Consider the following 19,659-nt stretch of genomic DNA (forward strand, 5'->3'; position numbering starts at 1 on the left):
AATAAATATAGCATCCATATACTAGTGATATTATTGACATTAAATAATAATTAAGAGTCCTCACAAATTAATAATAGAAGACAAATTAATGAAAACAACATGTCTAAAAATTAAGCCCACAAAATAGATACAGATACATGAATGTAAACATAAAACCTACACCCGTGCAAACTTAGAGTAATAAATTAAATATAAAAGTCCTTCAATATAGAAAACATCCAGCTAGGCTTGCTTAAATGTATCTGCTTTCACAAAAATCCTAACTCTAGCACCTAACTAAGTAGAGAGTGGTACATTATGTTTTGCACCCAACATGTGGCACATTTCACAGAGAAAATGTCTGTCTTTACCATCTGTGAGGACTTGGCTCCTATTTGTTAAAGTTCATCATTTCTCTGCAGCTTTTGCTGCCATTATGAAACTTGTACTAAACCTTTATCTCATGGTCTACTGGGTCTGAAGCATGGATCAATGGCCTAAAGTTGCATAGTTTGCAATAGAGGTTGTCCTATACCCACCTTGGTATCCTTTTGGAGGGAGTATTCAACTTGGCATGCGTTTTTGTCACTGATCAGTATGCAAAATCTTGCACCTCAAAAATTAAAATATTATCATTTATGAAAGTGAATTGTGGATGGATAATCCACATGTTTGAGTCACCTTTACCTTAAAGCAATGATCCCCCCACTACCACTGCCAATGCTGACACCAATTTATTTTGCTACCTACAGCCACATAGTACTACAATACTATGATCCAGATCCATGTCTACTCCAGTTCTCATAGATAGTGTTAGTGCTACCTCTAAAATAAGTGTTTTCCTGTTGATCATGCCTAAATGCTGACACTCCAGTGTAAAACATTTATTTTTTCATTACAAAAGTGCCTATCAATAAAAAATGTATTTGCCTCACTACCAAAATATTCTCTTACCCTGTTTTGTTATTTGTAGCGTTTTTGGGGGTTTCTTTGCATGCGGATATGTAAAAGTATCAAAGTTGTGCTTGCTTTTTTTTCCCTAAAAAATAATTGCTTAATGTCTGGAGAAGTTGATGACCATGTAAAATAACACATACTATATTTCTTATAGTCATGTATTAATTACATAAAGAAAAGCAGAAAGGAAATCACAATGGAGGAGAGTAATGGCAAGAAAGATGCCTTTTAATTGTACTCAAACTTGAAAGAGAGAAATTGCCTACAATATTAGATAATGAAAAGCAGTTCAAGCAAAGAAATCATTGAAAAGGATTGCTGAAAAGGCACAATGTTTCGCCTGTGGGTGTTAGGTTTCATGATTTCCTTCACTATGAATAATACACATTTATCAATGCTTAGACTTAAATAGCAGCAGCGGAAAACACCATCAGCCAAAGCTGCCTCTTGCATTCTCTGTGTTTCATTGGTGTTTTTTATTCTGCCTGACATAAGTTATTGCATTAAAACAACAGATCATGGCACTTTGTGTAAGAAAAAGTGATAAGCTGCCTCCTCTGTACATAGTATTGTCCTTAAACTCAGCACTTTGCTCGCAAAAGCATTATTTTTTATTGGAGCAAAGAAAAAAATTGTACTTGTTTGTCACAGCACATCTGGAAAGATTTTTACATCCATAGAATTAAGGAGGTTTTGCCTAAATCATTATAAGAGGAAGATTATGTTAATAGACTTAAGATAATAACACCAAAGAATCCATATATTTAGGTATGCAGGCTTATTGTATATGTTGTTGTTTTCCGAGATATATTTAGCATATGCATTCAGAAATGCTGAAGATTATGTCAGAGTTCATACATGCACTGCTACTTCGACATAACTGGGTCATTCTCTGGGAAACATTATTCTGCTTCCTCCTGCCATTCCAGATACTTATATGTCATTCTAAAACTGTACACCAAAACAGCATATTGGATTTAGTATGTTTATCATATTATGAAACATAGGGATGAGCTTTCTGTTTGAGTCGACCATGAGTTTGACTCAAACATTGGATGTTCGATCGTTTGGAGACAAATTTGAGTGGCGCGGCACGTCCTATAATGCACTGCGTCATGGAAGGGCATTTTTGGCTGATGATTGGCCAAGCATTCACTATGACCCACATGCTTTGGCCAATCACAGTGCTGTCAGAAAAGAGAGTCAGGCAGGGCACCACACTATATAAGGCCACCTGTATGTCGGCCTTGTGTAGTGTGTTCTTGGCGGAGAGAGAGATAGAGAAAGAGAGAGAGAGAGTGTAAATTCATTTACTTTGTGCAGGCAGTTTATTCAGTTAGCTGCAGTGTATTTAGTATATATATATATATATATATATATATATATATATATATATATATATATATCCCAGCTTTGTATATATCTATATATATATGCAGTATATCGACTGCATTCCAGTTTAGCTAAGCCTATATCTGAATGCAGGCCATTGCTGGTGTACGTTTTCAAATACACTTTCAGGCAGGCAAGTGATTCAGTGATCTGCAGTGCATAAAGATATATATACCGTCTCCTACATATATATCCACTGCATTCTAGTCTAGTCTAGCCAAGCTTATACCTGACTGCAGGCCATTCCTGGTGTAATTTTTCTAGTAAACATCAGGCAGTGTTTTGCTAACCCAATTTTACAGCATGTCTGGAAGGTCACCAAGGAAAGGCAGATGCTCACAGGCCATTAAAAGAGGGCAAGCAGGCTTTGTGTCTGGTCGGTGCTGGTTGTGGACATCCTTAACACGTGGTCGTGGGGCACACTTTTTTTTCGACAGTTGGCTGTGTTGAGCCACAACATGCAGAAGAGTTGGTAGAGAGGATAACAATGCTGTCCTCCTCCTCTGTCACAAGAAGTTTGGCGGCCAATGCAGCTGCCAAAGTGGCCTATTCCATCGGCTCAGTGGCATCAGTCACTCCTTCCCTAGCCCCACTATCATGTCCTGAGGGTTCCCCCGTACTGTTTGACCACAGTGTCAGGTACATGCTGCAGGAGGATGCGCAGCATTTTGAAGGCTCCGATGATGGTAACTAGGTTAAGGATGAAGGCAATAACATGAGCCCAGAGAAAGGGGATGCCCAAGAAGGACAAGAAACTGGCAGTCATGTTCCCCCAGCTGCAACATACTGCCAGGTTTGCCCCAGTGGCAAGGGGGGAGGGGGTGATGAGGTCACTGACTCTATGTGGGTGCCTGATAGAAGAGAGGAGGCACATCTCCTGTGAGGCAGGATGCCCCCCAGGGACCAGCTTAAGGACAGCCAACCAACTGCATCACACCGCAGACCTCCGCATGTGCAGTGCACTGCTGACTCCATGCGGTTTTTCAAAAGTTCTGTGGTGTGGGCCTTTTTGAGACGTGTGCAGGAGATCGCACCATTGCTGTTTGCAACATATGTCTGAAGCGTATCAAGTGTGGCCAAAACAGCAGCCATTTGGGCACCATATGCTTGACCAGACATATGTCAAGCTCCCATGCAGTCCGTTGGCAACAGTACTTAAAAGACCCACATCAAAGAACACGGCTGACCTCTCCTTGCTCCTCATCAGCTGGGATCTCCAACCCCACTATACCTTCAGTCAAATCAGAGACCTGCACTGAGAGGAATGAAGGGGTAGAATTAGGTGTCCCAAACACTTGTGGGCAATTTGCTAGTGGTACACCTAAATCCAATTGTAGCAGGCAAATTCCCCTACCCCAGTTGCTAAACCGTCGAAAGAAATTTGGTCCCAGCCATCCACATGCTCAGGGGCTGAATGCTAGTTTGGCTAAATTGCTAGCACTCCAACTGCTGCATTTTCAGCTGGTAGACTCTGCCCCCTTTTGAGAATTTGTGAAATGTGCGATACCTCAGTGGCAGGTTCCCAAACGTCATTTTTTTTTCTAGAAAGGCCATTCCGGCTCTCTACCGGCATGTGGAAGGCAATGTCTTTTCCTCGTTGGACAGGGTGGTCAGGGGTAAGGTGCATATTACCGTTGACTCATGGTCCAACAAGCATGGACAGGGATTTTACCTTTCTTTCATGGCACACTAGGTAACTCTGCTGGCAGCTGGAAAGGATGCAGGACAGGGTGCAGTAATGTTGGTGCTTGTTCATCCACCACACCTTCAAAATGCTGGTAGTAGTGATTCTCCACACCTCTCTCCTCTGCCTCTCATCTTCTTCCTCTATGGCCTTTGCCTGTGCAGATTTGTTTTCAGAACCAGCGGTGCCTCATAGGTGTTCTAGGGGCTACACAAGCACTCAGGCAAAAAAAATAAGTCAATGACGTATTGCCTGTGATCTCTCCTTTTGCCTTTTTCCTCCCCCTTCCCCTTTTTTTTCCTACACTTATCCCTCCCGTTTCTTCACTTATCCCTTTTAGGCATTTTGAGCGGATACTGTTGCGATTTTTTACAACATTAATACAAGCATACCCATTCAGGCACCGCCCCTCCTTTTTTTGGGGGGGTATTTGTGGTCCCTTCGCCGTTTCTTGGGGTTGACTTCCCGGCAAGGGGGAGGCCATTCTTATATGAGCCTCTCCCCCTGTCCCCTGGTGTGGGCATGTGGGCTGGTACTGCTCACCCTCTGGGGACATTCACCACTTGCCGGAGGGGTCCTTGAACATCTCTGGACGCCATGCCTCATGCGCATGCGCGGTATCCCGCTAGTGCGCATGACGCGCTGACGTCACGCAATTGCGGCGGAGATGGTGTCATTTCGGGGACGCCGGGGAGGCCACACGTGGCCAGCCTGCTTGGCGGCCATGCGGGATGAGGTGGAGACTGGTCGGCATGTGGGCGGAGGACACCTGCTGACAATTTCCTGTGGATATCCCCTGTTTATTAGAAATGCTTCTCATATAGGAAGGGGTCATTTATCTCTATCTCCACATAAGGAAGGCTATATGAACTTCTAGCTCTCAGATGGTACATACTGCTAACCACTCTGATTGAGTTTTTATTCCTGTTTAATTTTACTTTTATTATAATTTGGAGGCTTGGTATACAAATCTCTTATAATATTCAGATTTACCTATAGATCGGGTGATTTAACCCCTTGGGTATTGCACAATAGAGGGTGACTGTGCTTGTGACCCATCCCGGGCTGGGTCCTTCCTTACAGCCTCCTCTCTTTGGAGCCCCCTCCCAATATAATTTAATCAGGTAATTTATCCTCCTCTTGAAGTGGATTTTGCTTGCTCTATGTGTTGTGTGCACTTGCCACGGCTTAGCTCACTCTATCCCACATTTTTGGCACATATATTTGCTCCATGTTCATTTTCACTTTTTTTCATATTGATTTGTATTGTGCCGTCTTTACACTTACCATGCACTCTTCATATCTCACATTTCAGCACTCTATTTTCGTACATTTATCCTTTCACTTTCTCAACACTTTCCGCTTAACGGATACCTTTATCCACACTTTCACACATTATGTGTGACTACTTGTAGTATATTTCACCATTTGGTGTTTTTTTTCCTTTCTTGGTTTTTAGGTGCGTTCTGGCTTTTTTTCACATGTTTGTTTCCCTTTAAGTGGTCTTTGCACTAGTTTTTCACTCACTTTTAGATTTTTACTATATTTTTTTCATTTTAGTTTATTATTTTTTTTATATATAATATATATATAATTTTTTTTCTCACTGTTCCACATACCAAAACCATGGTGAGTGATACCACCCTTGAGCACCTAGGATTAATGGCTACCTTCGCTTAAATCTAAAATAATATACACAGGTAGTTGTGTGTATATATACACACACACACAGATAAGCATGATGATATGATTATGCTTTGTAGGTATCCACTCATTTAATATTTGAGTGGACAATACTAACCTTATATCTCTATGTAATTTTGCTGCAGGTGTGACCTGCCCCGCCTTTCGGCCGCCAATGCCCGCACCCACTTCCTGTCTTACAGGGGGTGAGGGATAAGTGTGACCTCTTGCAAGCCACACCACTGGACTCTAACTTCCTCCCTCGGGACTCGGTGATACTGTGGGCCTCGGGACTCTCTGTATGTGGGGGAAATAGAGGCGGTCCTTTTAAAAGGGAACTCCACTGGGACTACTTCTTCCATCTTTTTGGATGTGCATCATTGGGTAATCATATTAAGTTATTAGGTACCCATACCATAGATAAGTATTATTTGATGTATATATTCATGATATTCTTGTTTTATAGCAGACCACTCCTCTGAAGAAGACCCCTGTAGTGGGTTGAAACGCGTCAGCACTATATCTTCACTGTTGCCAAAACTGTACAGTGTCTGTAATAGTCGTGTCTTCAAGTGTACATCCATCATTTATTATCCATTTTTGATTCATTTTTGATTTTCTATTTGTTCAGTGGAGCTCATGTTTTAACTTATGTGCTACATTTTTCTATATTAATAAATATAGAATTTTTTATATCATACTTTTATTGTTGTTGCTGCCTAAAAACCCCACTGTGGGGGAATGTGTTCCATTTTTTAGATCAGACTTGGAGACCTTTCCAACCGAAAAATACACTGGGTTACTGGGTCTTGAGGATGGATCACTGGCCAGAGCTTGCACAGTATGCAGTTGAGCTACTGGCCTGTCCTGCATCCAGCATTCTATCTGAACGCACATTCAGTGCTGCTGGAGGCTTTGTAACCAATCACAGAGTGCACCTGTCCACAGACTCGGTTGATCGGTTCATCTTCATAAAAATGAATTAGTCTTAGATCACCAGCTACCAAGCACCTGATGCTGATGTAAACAATTATTTTTTTTATGAATGTGATATCCCTTGAAGACTGCCTATGCTGAGTGACTATCCTGTTATGCTGAGTGACTATCCTATTCCTGCTCAATGTTTATTTTGATAGCTTCTAAGAACATTTTTGGTTCTGGGCACCACCACCAGTGCCTAAAGCTAAATTTTTCTGCCCCTGTTTAGCAGGGGCATGTAATGACAATTGTTGATCTAATATTTCACAGCAGGGCTTGTTCCTGTGCTCAACAATAGAATATGTGAGGGGTTACAGTGTTGTGGCCCCACCATCACTGCCTAAGACCCAATTTTTCTGCCTCTGTTTAACAGGGGTGTGTAATTACAATTGTTGATCTAATATTTTACAGCAGGGCCCATTCCTGTGCCCACCAAGAGTAACTGTGAGGGCTTACAATATTGTGGCAACACCACACCACCACCAAAGGCCCAATGTTTCTCCCCTTGTTCAACAGGGGCATGTAATTACAATTCTTGATATAATACTTCACAGCAGGGCCTGTTCCATCGCCCACCAAGAGTAACTGTGAGGGCTTACAGTGTTCTGGTACCACCAACCATCAAATCATTCTCTGCAGCTATTACCTTTTGTACCACCACCCCCTCCCTTTAGAATGTAAGCTCTACGAGCAGGGCCCCCCTGTACCTTATGTATTGTACTGTAATTGTGTTGTCCCCCTATACATTGTAAAGCACTGCGTAAACTGTTGGCGCTATATAACTCGTTAATAATAATAATAAGGCCCAAATGTTTGCAGAGTATATAGGGCAGGCCGTATAGTATATACAGGCAGTCCCCTATTTTCAAACATCCGACTTACAAATGACTCCTACTTACAAATGGAGGGAGACAACAGGAAGTGAGAGGAAATCTACCCCTAGGAAGGTTCTTATCTGTAATGCCGCGTACACACGACCAGACTTTTCAACATCAAAAGTCCGACGGAATGATTCTGGCAGACCATTCGATCGTGTGTGGGCTGCAGCGGACTTTTGATTTGCAAAAGTCTGACAGACTTTAGAAATGGAACATGTTTCAAATTTTTCCGACAGAACTCCGCCGGACCCAGTTCCTACTGAGAAATCCGCTTGTGTGTATGCTAGTCCGACGGACAAAAACTGACGTGAGGGCAGCTATTGGCTACTGGCTATGAACTTCCTTATTCTAGTCCAGTCGTACGCCATCACATTCGAATCCATCGGACTTTGGTGTGATTGTCCGTTCATTCGGAAAGTCCGTCAGAACTCTGTCAGAACGGAAAAAGGTGTCTCCACTCTCCACTGATGCTTTATCACCAATCCTTGTTTCCCTAAAAAACCCACATTTTCAAAATCCAATTGTCATTGGGACAGAAAGTGAGGTGAAATCTTCTGAACAGAGGAAGAGACAGCAAAACAAATGTTACAGGGGTGCTGATAACCCTTCCCTATGTTATCTAAAATGCTTAAAATAGATTTTTTGGCTGGAGCTACACCTAAAAAATGTACCTGTTCCAAATTACAAACATATTCATCTTAAGAACATACCTACACTCCCTATCTTGTTTGTAACCCAGGGACCGACTGTATTTTTCTGTTCAGAGTATATAGGGCCTGGGGGGCCCCATGCCTTTTCTTTTTTTAATTTGTGTGCGGGGTTCCCCTTAAAATCCATACAAGACCCAAAGATCCTGGTAATGGGCTGGGGGGTTACCCATGCTGTTTTTCTCAATAATTTTCATACATATTGCCAGGACCCGACATTATATTATAGCCGCAAGCAGTTTTGAATGACTTTTATTCCTTTAGGAATGTAATTTTGTGCAGGGACTGTTCCAAAGACAGGAGCCATGCTCCACTTTACAGGCATAATATAGACACCCCCAGGTACGATATTTAAAGGAATATTTCACTTTTATTTTTTCACTTTAAACATAATTAAAATCACTGTACCTGAAAAAATGGGCGTTTTTAAAACTTTCTTTTGCATTGATAACTGTCCCCTGGGGACAATAACTTGCATATTAGCCTTTAAAATTCGCACTTTTGATTTCTCACGTTCGAGTCCCATAGACTTTAACGGTGTTCGAATGTTTGCGCAAACTTTCAGTCCGTTCGCATGTTCTGGAAGCAAACTGAACCGGGGGTGTTTGGCTCATCCCTAATGTAGATATTATACCATTTTTGTGTAATTTAATTTATATTTAAATTTATTTAAATTATAAAGCTGATTTTTTTTTTTCTTCATTTTTTTACAAAGTCTGCTTTAACCCATTCGCTGTGTATCTGCTCGAGTATCTTTAAAACATCTTTAAAACTAGCTGCAATACTTTACTCCTCTACAGAATTGTCCCTCTCAGGCCTGCACACATGCCACAGCTTTTCTTCGGAATTGAATTATGCTCAGCAGCATATTTCCTATGGGATGACATAGACACATGTCTATGTCATCCCAGACGATGCCAATTATGATGAAATGCATCAGGTGAAGCTCATGTCCATGACGTCATTGCATGCTTTTATCCAGGATTTTTCTTTTACTTTAACTATTTCTCCAACAGATGTTTGTAAGATTCTTGTGTTTAGTGTATTATTGAATTTTAAATACATTTTAGTGATGGTTTTACACTATGTGTGGTTGCTTGGTATGCCTTTGCATAAGTCCATAAGATGGGAGGTTGACCTGTGAGCATGATGATTGCCCACACTGGTTCCACCTTGGAATGTTTAGAGATTTCCATATGGAATATATGGTTAGACCGTGCCTTCCTATGAGTGATTGGAAATCACAACAGCTTATTTGACTCAATAACTATGGCCTATGGGTCCATTTGCTCTGGTAAATGTGCTTGCTACATTTATGGGGGTTGATTTAGGAACCACGGATTTATTATCTATACACAATGAAAGTTCATCTGCCATCCTCTTTTCGACTCACTTTTCTTTTGGTGGTGAGTCATGCTGACTCACATGATCCTCTTACTTGTTTCTTGGCACATTGGACTTTTTTTTATATTTTACCTATTTGGAACTTCTGCGCAATGCTGTTCACCTGGCTGCCACACACAGCTAGCAGCAGTTCCTGATGCGACTCACCACTGGAGCAGAGACCCAGATTCCACCGTCTATATGCTTGCATTCTCCATCACTTGTGGGGGATTAGACTCAATGCAGGGATAAACTCACTGTTTAGGAAAACATCACATTTATTCCACAGGATATTCCCAAACAGAAGAATACCATCTTGCCATCAATCAAGCAACAATAAACATCTGCTCTACTGAGCCTAAAGCCCCATACACACTGATTTTTGTCTTCAGATTTACCAAAACCATATAATATGAGGTCAAATATTAGGAGTTTAAATTTGTATGCAATCAGACAGGCCCTTGCACTACACTTTGTTTTTCAAATGTGTATACTCAAGGCTGCTGCCTTTGCAACAAATGGGGGAGTGGTTGGGGCAGTAAAAACATGGCTTAACCATGGATTTTTACCACCCACAATCCCAAGTGTAAACAAGCCCTAAAAGTGTTTTGGTCTTTGATCCTTAGGTACTCAGTTCAACGTACCTTGTACTTTGGGCTCTGCTTTTAACAAAGTTTTGAGGCACAAACAAGTTGAAATGGTAAATATGTTTTGCTTATTTGGGAATTAATGCCATTTTATACTATTTGATAAAATTATATTTCCTTTTCCAATTGCTAGAACTCAGTAATTACTACACATGTCATTACTGAATGATAAATAAAAGCATATGGATAGCCAAGACTTTTTTTTTTTTTGGATAGAAAAGAGTATGATCTTTCCAGTGTAGCCAAGGCTGCAGTTAACTTTTACAGTACTGGAAGACAGCCACCGAGGATGGTATCCGGTGGTTGTAAGGAGTTTAGAGCTTCCTTTTTGTGGTTTTTAATCACCACCGCTCTTTTCATTTTTTGTTAAAAAAATTAAAGAAGACTGAAATTTTTTAAATAAAACGTGTTTTCCTTAGTTTCTGTTATACAATTTTGCAAATAAATAATCTTAATTTATTTAGGCCAAAATGTATTCTGTTTTTATAATAGAATTCTTATTAAAAGTTTTCAAAAATACAAAGTATGCATAATAAAGGCACGACAATAGAAGAGTAACAATGATCACGACGAGACATAACTGCAGAAAAACAAATTAGTGGGCAGCGAACAAGTGAAGAACAAACAGTGCATGAACAAGGCCATGGAGAAATATGTGTTAAACCATATAGAGAAATTGAAAAAAACAAAAAACAAAACACAAGATATACACCAAGGGTCAAGATACAAAGAAGTGACAGTATGGAGGGTTGGGAAATCATCCCATATTTCAAACTCAATTTCAGTCAAGACATGGGAGGTATTCCGTATTCGGACTGATCCCAGATATCCCATATTTTGTTGAACACGGTCAAAGCATCACCAACTAGGGCTGTCATATACTCCATTCTGCACATATCTGAAATATCGTTCAAGAACTTATCCTCAGAAAGTGGCGTAGGTGATAACCAATGCATCAGAATAATTCTCTTGGCCGCTAGCAAGATGTACGAGGCCAATTAATTAAAGGTTTCCCAATATCTGAAAAGGGAAGGCCTGGAAGATAACGTAGCTGATCCAACAGGAGATATATTTCAAGTCGTCGGAGCAGAGACATTAACATAATCCAGAAAGGCACAATGAGCTCACATTGCCAAAAAATATGAAAATGGGAGAGCAGACAGATCTCTGGTGCTTTAAGAGACTTTCTTTTTTCATCTCTATGCCCCCTTGGAACAAACTACACAACCATTCAGACACGGGGAGATCTGTTTCTGAGATCCTCTTCTGTCACCTCCCAACTGTACTGTGCACGTGCGAGTGGTCTCTACATCTTCAGCTGGTGCCTACCTGGCGATAGCAAACTGGTCCCAGTCTGTTGTAAGTTCATCCCACCATCAGGGGTTCTGGTGAAGAAGCAGGTTGGGGCTTAGACACGGGGAACACTGAGTTGGATTTCTACAAGGGCTCACTACCATAGGAACCTGACTCTATGTAAAGGCCATTAACAGGAAGAATTCCTTCTACCCCTCACATCCATGCCTAAGGCAAAGGCTCATTCTAGCGGGCTCACTAACTTCTACTATAACATTTTCCAAAAGCCATTATCTATCTTGACTACTAAGGCAAAAAATGTCATTCTCCAGGGTTACCTCATCCCAAAGATTTCCTCCATGTCCATATAACTATAGTACCCAAGGAAGAAAATGACCCATTGTTCTGTCCAAGCTATAAGCCAATTTTGTTCTTAAGCACAATCTAAAATTCTTTACAAAAATCTTAGTTGTCTGTCTCATCCCCCATTTATCTTAGAGCATAAACCGTGTCCAGGTGGGATTTATGCCTTGTAGAGAGGCCAGGGACAAAATCTGTTGGGCCTCCAACCTCATACACTTTGCAAGGTCAAGGTCCTTTCCTACATTGCTTTCATCAGCTGATGTGAAGAATGCCTTTGATATGGTAAGTTGGAGATTATTCCAATTTGATCACTCATTCATATAGTCCTAGTTAAAAACATTTTCAAATTGGTAGAGTCACAGTTTTCAACAGTAAAGGCAACTTTTTTTTTTTTTATAACCAAAGATTTTTATTGAGTTTTACAGTTTACATGTGATAAGCAAAACATTGCATATAACAGGTGGGTACAAATCACAGTTAAAAGTTGGTGTAATAACAAACTTACAGACATAGCTCGTATGCGAGCTACTCAAATTACAATAGAATATGGCCTCTAGGAGGCAGAGCCAGTCACCCCGTTTGGCTACACACTGTGATCTTATTGAGGGTCTCAGGAGATAGTGCATGCAGCAATTCTCATTCATGACAGGTAGACAATATAAAGAACAGAAAAACAAAAAACTTGTAAACTGATACTATGCGATTACAAACAGAGATGTGTTTTCAGTGCTAGGCAATGCACAAGAGCCAGTACAGAAGTGATTGTAGCCCTTAGACTTCTAGGGGGTTACAGTACTGGTGCAACCACTCTAAGCCCTTGTACACATGGTCAGAGAATCCGTCGGAATGTGTCCTATCGGACCGTGTCGTCGGATAAACCCTCTGTGTGTGGTGTGCATCGGACTGATTCCGTCTGACCCAATTTTCCAACATGTTGGAAATATTTCCCAACCAACTGGGCCGATCGGACATACTCAATCATGTGTAGAGAATTTTGATCGACCAAGTGCCACGCATGCTCAGATCAAATTCCTACATCAAAGCTATTGGCTACTAGCCTGAATGTAGTCCCATCGTAACGAAATTACGTCATCATGTTTTGAAAGATCTGATTTTTTCACCAACTTTGTCCGACCGTGTGTATGCAACAGTTTCGGACAAGATCCGATGGACAAAATCCGACGGACAAAATCCGACGGATTTGGTTGTGGAAATCTCCGACCGTGTGTACAGGGGCTTATAGCTGTCTTTCACTCCGCCTACTGGACGTTCATGTACTTATGTCAATAAAACAAGCAGTCATAAATCACAAATCGCAAATGTGGAGAGGCATATTTCAAAGTTCTCAATTTTTCCCAATATTTGTGGAAAACTGGAGCTCTTCCTTCCTTATATGCTAGGAGTTTTTCCATAACGTATTGGTTATTAACTCTGAATATTACTACTTCAATGCAGGGAGGCATTGGGGAGCGGCATTCCCTCGCCTGGGAGATGTGGGCAGCAAACAAGATATGTACTACTATGTTCACCAATACAGGGGGAAACTGTTCAATACCAATGCTAAGCAGTGCTAGTGCTGGATCTAATATAAATGTGGTGTGTGTAACCTCCTTAATTATGGATGAGACTTCCTTCCAGTAGTTTTCTATTATCCCGCAGCTCCACAGAGTGTGAAGTAAGCCACCATTGCTTTGACAGTTCCTCCAGTAAAGTGGGGTCAAGCTTGGGTTCATTTTGTGAAGGCGGAGTGGAGTGAGGTACCATCTATGTAGAATTTTTTGGGCATTATCCCAGTGGTCTATGCAAGCTGAGGATTTACTATTGTATTTTACTGCTAGGTGCCATTGGTTTAATGAATATTCTCTTTTTAATTCTAATTCCCACTTTGTTATACTATATAGTTTGGAGTTCATATAGAGAGGGTTGGTAAGTTTGTAAAATAAAGAGATCCCTTTCTGTTTTCTAGGGTGCTTATTGAGCAAATAGTCCCATAGTGCTTGTGGTACTTCTATTGGTCTGGGTGTGTTGGCCATGGTATAGTGTTTTATCTGGAGTAGTTTATAGGTGTCTGCCATCTCTTGCTCCTCCATTAGGGGTGTGAGAAAGTGATTACCCTTTTGTTTCCATGCCTGGGTCAAAAGGTTAGGTATTAGGTATTGATAGGTCGCCAGAGGGCTCTGTAAGTTGCACATAGGTATATCAGTGAACTTCTGATGTATTAGAGCTGACCATGCAGCAACTGTGGCTTGTATTGTGGGATATGGTGGGATTTCTGGCTTGTGGTGAAAGCCGGTCGCCATTGCCAAGGCTGGGAGGTCGTGACCAGGAGTGACATCACACTCCAGATCTGACCATCAGTTATCGGATTGGCAGGAGAACCAGCCTTTCATTTGGTCCAGTACTGCCGCGTGATAGTAAATCTGCACATTGGGGAGACCCACCCAGATGCTTGGGTCTATATAGTTGTGCTAAGGCTATTCTAGGTTTTTTTCCCACCCAAATGGTAAAATAATTTAGGTAGTATCAGCATCTGGTATGCAGCTATTCTCCCCACCCATGATAATTGCACTTTAGCTATGTGGTTCATTTCGTCTTCAAGTTTGTGCAGTAATGGAGGGTAGTTGTGGACATATATGTTAGCAGAAGAGGAGGACAGCTGCACCCCAAGATAGGTGATAGAGGGAGAGTTCCAATTACAGTGGAATAGTTGTTTGAGTGTGTTTTGGGTTTTAGGTGGGATATTGAGGGCTAATGCAAAGCATTTATTGGTGTTGACTTTATAAAAAGACACTCTTCCGAAGTCATATAGTAGTTTTTGTATGGCTATAATGGAGGTTTCTGGGTTAGTGATGGTTATGATTATATCATCGGCAAATAGCCCTATCTTATGGGTCTCTGAGACTATTTTGGTGCCCTGTATGGTGTTGGAGGATCTGATACTTCCATTAGTCTATTGGATAACACTTTAGCATACATTTTCAGATCCAAATTTAGTAGTGAAATTGGTCTAAAGTTTTGGGGTTGAGTACTGTCTTTACCTGGCTTGGGGATTGTAACTATAATGGCCTGTAACATTTCTTTTGGGAAGGAGCCAGTGGTATTTGCTGTATTGAAGACCTCTACCAGTTTTGGGGCAAGTAGCGGAATGAATGCTTTATAATATTCGGCCGAGAAGCCGTCAGCCCCCGGCACTTTGTGCATGGGTAGGGACCTAATAACTGCAATCACTTCCTCACAGGTGATAGGGGAGTTTAGTTTGTGCAAAGTAGGTGCATCTACTGTGGGTAGATTTATCCCCTGAAGGAATGTATCAATTTCCTCTTCCGAGGTTTGATGAGTACATGGGTCGGTGCCTAGGTTGTAAAGGGAATCATAATAATCCTTAAAGTATTCGCAATATCTTTAGGATTATGGAATACAGTATGGGAGTTGTGGTGCTTGATGTGGGTGAGATTGGTTTTCGCTTGCCTTTTTTTAAGTTGGGAGGCTAGAAGCTTACTTGCCCTGTTGTTTTGAGAATAAAAGCACAGTTTCATCCTTTTAAAAAACACGTCATGATCTGTTTTAAGCTCTTGACGAAGTTCCTCCCTACATTGGGTAAGTTGTTTTAAGATGCCAGGAGAGGAGGTACTTGGGTCCTTATGTTGGACCTCTAGTTCAGCAATGGTTTTATGAAGTTGCAGCATGCAAAGTGTTTTTTTCCTACGTTCTCTAGCGGCTACCTGAATAAGGGCCCCTCTCGCAAACGCCTTGTGTGCACATAGTTGGGGAACATTCCCAGTTGGCATTGAAATGAAAAAAATATTTTAGTTTCCCCTCTATTTCATCCCTGATCTGGGGATGGGATAGGAGGAAAGTGTTGTTACGCCCTAGGGGTCTGCAGGGGGATTTGTTGATATCCATAATTTCAATTGTCACAGGAGCATGGTCCGACCATGTGATATTATGGATATCCAACTTTACCACATTTTGTAGAGTATGCACATCTGTGAGGAAAAAATCATTTCTGGAAAAGCTATTATGTACTGTAGAGTAGTATGAGTAGTCCTTCTCCATGGCTCGGGAGCAGCGTCACGGATCAAAAACCCTTTCTTCATGGCAGAAGGGGCCCAAGCAGGTCTCTGCCTAAGAGACACAGAGGAGGAGTCTAGCTAGCTCTGCTTTTAGAATTATATTAAAATCTCCACACAGCACTAAGCAACCTTTCTGCAAGGATTTAGCCTTATACACTACTTTGCAAATTAATTTCATAGGTTTAACATTTGGTGCATAAAGGTTTAACAACGTATAAACCAGGGGTCTCAAACTTGCGGCCCTCCAGCTGTTGCAAAACTACAAGTCCCATCATGCTTTTGCCTGTGGTAGTTATGCTTATAACTGTTAGCCTTGCAATGCCCCATGGGACTTGTAGTTTTGCAAAAGCTGAAGGGCCACCAGTTTGAGATCCCTGGTATAAACAGACTTGTTAATTCCTGCAACCAGTATGAGAAAGTGCCCGTTCGAGTCCGTCTGTTCCTGTAGTAAAGAAAAGGTTACAGTGTCCCTTATAGCAATCATTACACCATTTTTCTTAGAGCTATAATTTGCCTTAAAAATCTGTGAAAATTTGCCATGTGTGCATTTTGGGGGTTTACTGCTAGCTATATGTGTCTCTTGCACACAGAGAACATCACAGTTCATGTCCATAGCTGTTTTCCAGAATGCCCTGCGTTTATAAGGGCTATTGAGGCCTCTCACATTGTGAGACATACATTTAATGTTCATTCATTTTGCTTGACAGGGCTTTCAAAGGTAGAGGGTGGCAGTAGGGAAGCTGAGGGACAGGACTCACCCATGGATGGCTGGGGGTTGTAGTCAGGATGTGCAGGGGAGGCCGCAGCGTGTCTCTCCTCGCGGGCACCATCTTGGATTTCTCTGCCTGCGGCTGGGGGAAAGAAGTCCGTTAGTTTCCTCGGTCCTTCTCGTTCTTTCCGTTTACTCATCGTGACCGGTAAGCTCCTGGCAGGTTCCCCGTGCAAACGGTTCGTTTTGTGAGGCTGCTCTCCTTTCACACCACCATGCGCTCCAGCTGCCGGCTCCGCCCCCAACAGTAAAGGCAACTTAAACTGTCCCCCTAAATTTTACATTAGCCAATGGAACTCACCAACGCTACCCACTTTTGTGACCCATATTCAGTGGCGTAACTAGAACCTTCAGGGCCCCGATGCAAGAAACCATGAAAGGTCCCCCTGAACCCCAGCCAGGGCCCTTCCCTCCGAGTCCGGCGGTGGAACTCTAGAGCGTGGTCACAGGTATGACCTTTTGTGAGCCCTGTAGTTCCACCACTGGTATCAGTTGTTTTTTTTTTATTAATTTTTTTACATTTTTAGGTGCCCTATTGGGGGACTGTCCCTAGGCAGGATGGGGTCCCTGTCCCCAGAAGAGATGAGGTCCTTCTCCAGGGCAGATCAAGTTACTGCCCCCAGGTGAGAAGGGGTCCCCGTCCCCAGGGGAGGTGGGGTCTCTGTCCCCACGTGTGAAGTGGTCCCTGTCCCCAGGGGGAGATGGAGGGGTATGTAATAGTGTGTGGGGGATGGGGTCCTCTCACTCATCATGACCAAGCTGTAGGCCGCACACTCATCCATGTTGGCCTGGGCTCCATCCAGTGTGCTGGAGGGGTGATCAGCATATCTCCCAGAAAGACCTTTCATCATCTGTGTATGACGGGGAGGAGGGGGGCTGGCAGACAAGCCTGCAGTGTCCTCCGGGGGGCTCTCATAGGGCTGCACTGCATCTGTGTGCTTAAAGTTTGTTTACCCGGGAGAAGTATGCAGTGCAGTGTGGGCCGGACTCGAGGGGGGGCTCTGGCTGGGGAGAACAGACATCGGCCTGAGCGGCAATGCATGGAGCAGGAGAGAGGTACTCTGAGGAGCCGGCCGAGGACACAGGTCATGTGGGAAATGCACAACTAAAGAACAGCCAGTGCGATAGTCGAGCATGGAGCTCTGCTAGTCACCCTCCACCTCCAGCCACCTGTGCATGGTGCATTGGTACCCCTAGCTGTCTATGCTGCTGTCGGCCATATGTAGAGGGGGGCTGCATGGGCCCCCTGCATCACAGGGCCCAGTTGCGGTCGTGACTGCTGTACCCCCTATAGTTACGCCCCTGCCCATATTCTTATTGACCCTTGAGCCACTCTTCAGGCTCATACAAGCTAATAAAAAAATGGTAATACAGCACTATCTAAAATTCAAATATTGACAACGTGCTTGATATAAACAATAAAAAATATATGTGAAAATTAAAGCTGCAACTTAAATGTGAGATACCCACAATGATAATAACAATTTTCCAAAAAAGCTGCGCTATAATGATCAAACCCAAAATCAATGGATATGTGTAAATAATAAAACCCAAATACAAAAATATCAATGAATACACATATATATAGTAAAATATAATTTGTGCAAAGAAAATTAATTATGCAAAAAGTAAATTGTGAATAAATGTATGAGTTCATACACTACTATAATTCAAACTTAAGTTCCCAATGCGAAAAATTAGTCTATCTCCCAACGAAAACACTTTTGCTTGTAATTTCCACCGTGATGAACCACACCACACCAACGAAAAAGTGTCACCAAGAAGGTAGGAAAAGAACACTCCACCACCGACAATACTGACGCTTACCAGCTAAATAGATCCCATTTCAGAGATCAAATATCGCCACTGACGTATCACTCCTTCTGGACCTGAAGTGCATGCAGGATGTATCCTTTTACATGGCGTGCTGACGTCACCGCAAGTCTACGCTGAACCCGGAAGCAACGGGCAGCGATACAGTAGACGGCCGGCTGGAATTTTTTACAATTGATGCTAGTTCTTTACGAGATATGTAAGTGCGATTCTTTACCTTTATATGAAACTTTTTGGCAATATTATACTATGGTGGTTCCTTCGTTTTATTTATGTGATGGGAAATGAGCGGTGTGGCCGTAGGAATATACCAACGTTGGAGCAGAGTGTTTTAAAAGGATACATCCTCCATTCAGCTCAGGTCCAGAAGGAGTGATACGTCAGTGGCGATATTTGATCATACAAGCTAATTTTGATGTCACAAGTTTTGAGATTGAAAAAATGCAACATAAGGTAGCCGCCTACTTGTTTTTCATCACCAAGCCAAAGCTTGCTATTCTGAACCTGTGTGAACTTTTCATTTCCACTCAGCTAAACTTTATTAGAATGAACTTTCCTTTCAAGTGGGTGAATGATGAATTCAAGTCTATATCACCTCAACAATTGAAGGTGTCTTAAAGGAAAATGTCCCCCCTCCGTGTCTTTCAATGATTCAACTGCAAAGATGACAACTGCTTATACGTGGTTTGGAAGGAATATCATTCTTAAATGTGCTGTATCTTTTTCAAATTCAATACCATTTTACACACCTTCTTCAGAATGCTGAAATGCAAATTCAGATTATTGTGGACAGATCAAGCCCCCAGAATTAATACTGTGGACCTCAGTCTACCGAAACACAGAAAGGAGGCATTGGTGTCCCCGATCAATTACAATACCCTCAAGCTGCACATCCAACAAGGGTGATAGACTGGTGTAAATTGTAAAAGGGAGGCTTTTGAACAGGTCATGTAACCACTTCCTCTTTAAGCACTCCAATGGCTATCCCCAAATCATATAACATTCACCCGGATTGACAAAAGGAACAGGTTAAGAAGGGA

The sequence above is a fragment of the Lithobates pipiens genome, unplaced genomic scaffold (assembly GCF_037356315.1).
Source record: "Lithobates pipiens isolate NorthernLeopardFrog02 unplaced genomic scaffold, aLitPip1_a1.2 Scaffold_16, whole genome shotgun sequence".
NCBI classification, from domain to species: Eukaryota; Metazoa; Chordata; class Amphibia; order Anura; family Ranidae; genus Lithobates; species Lithobates pipiens.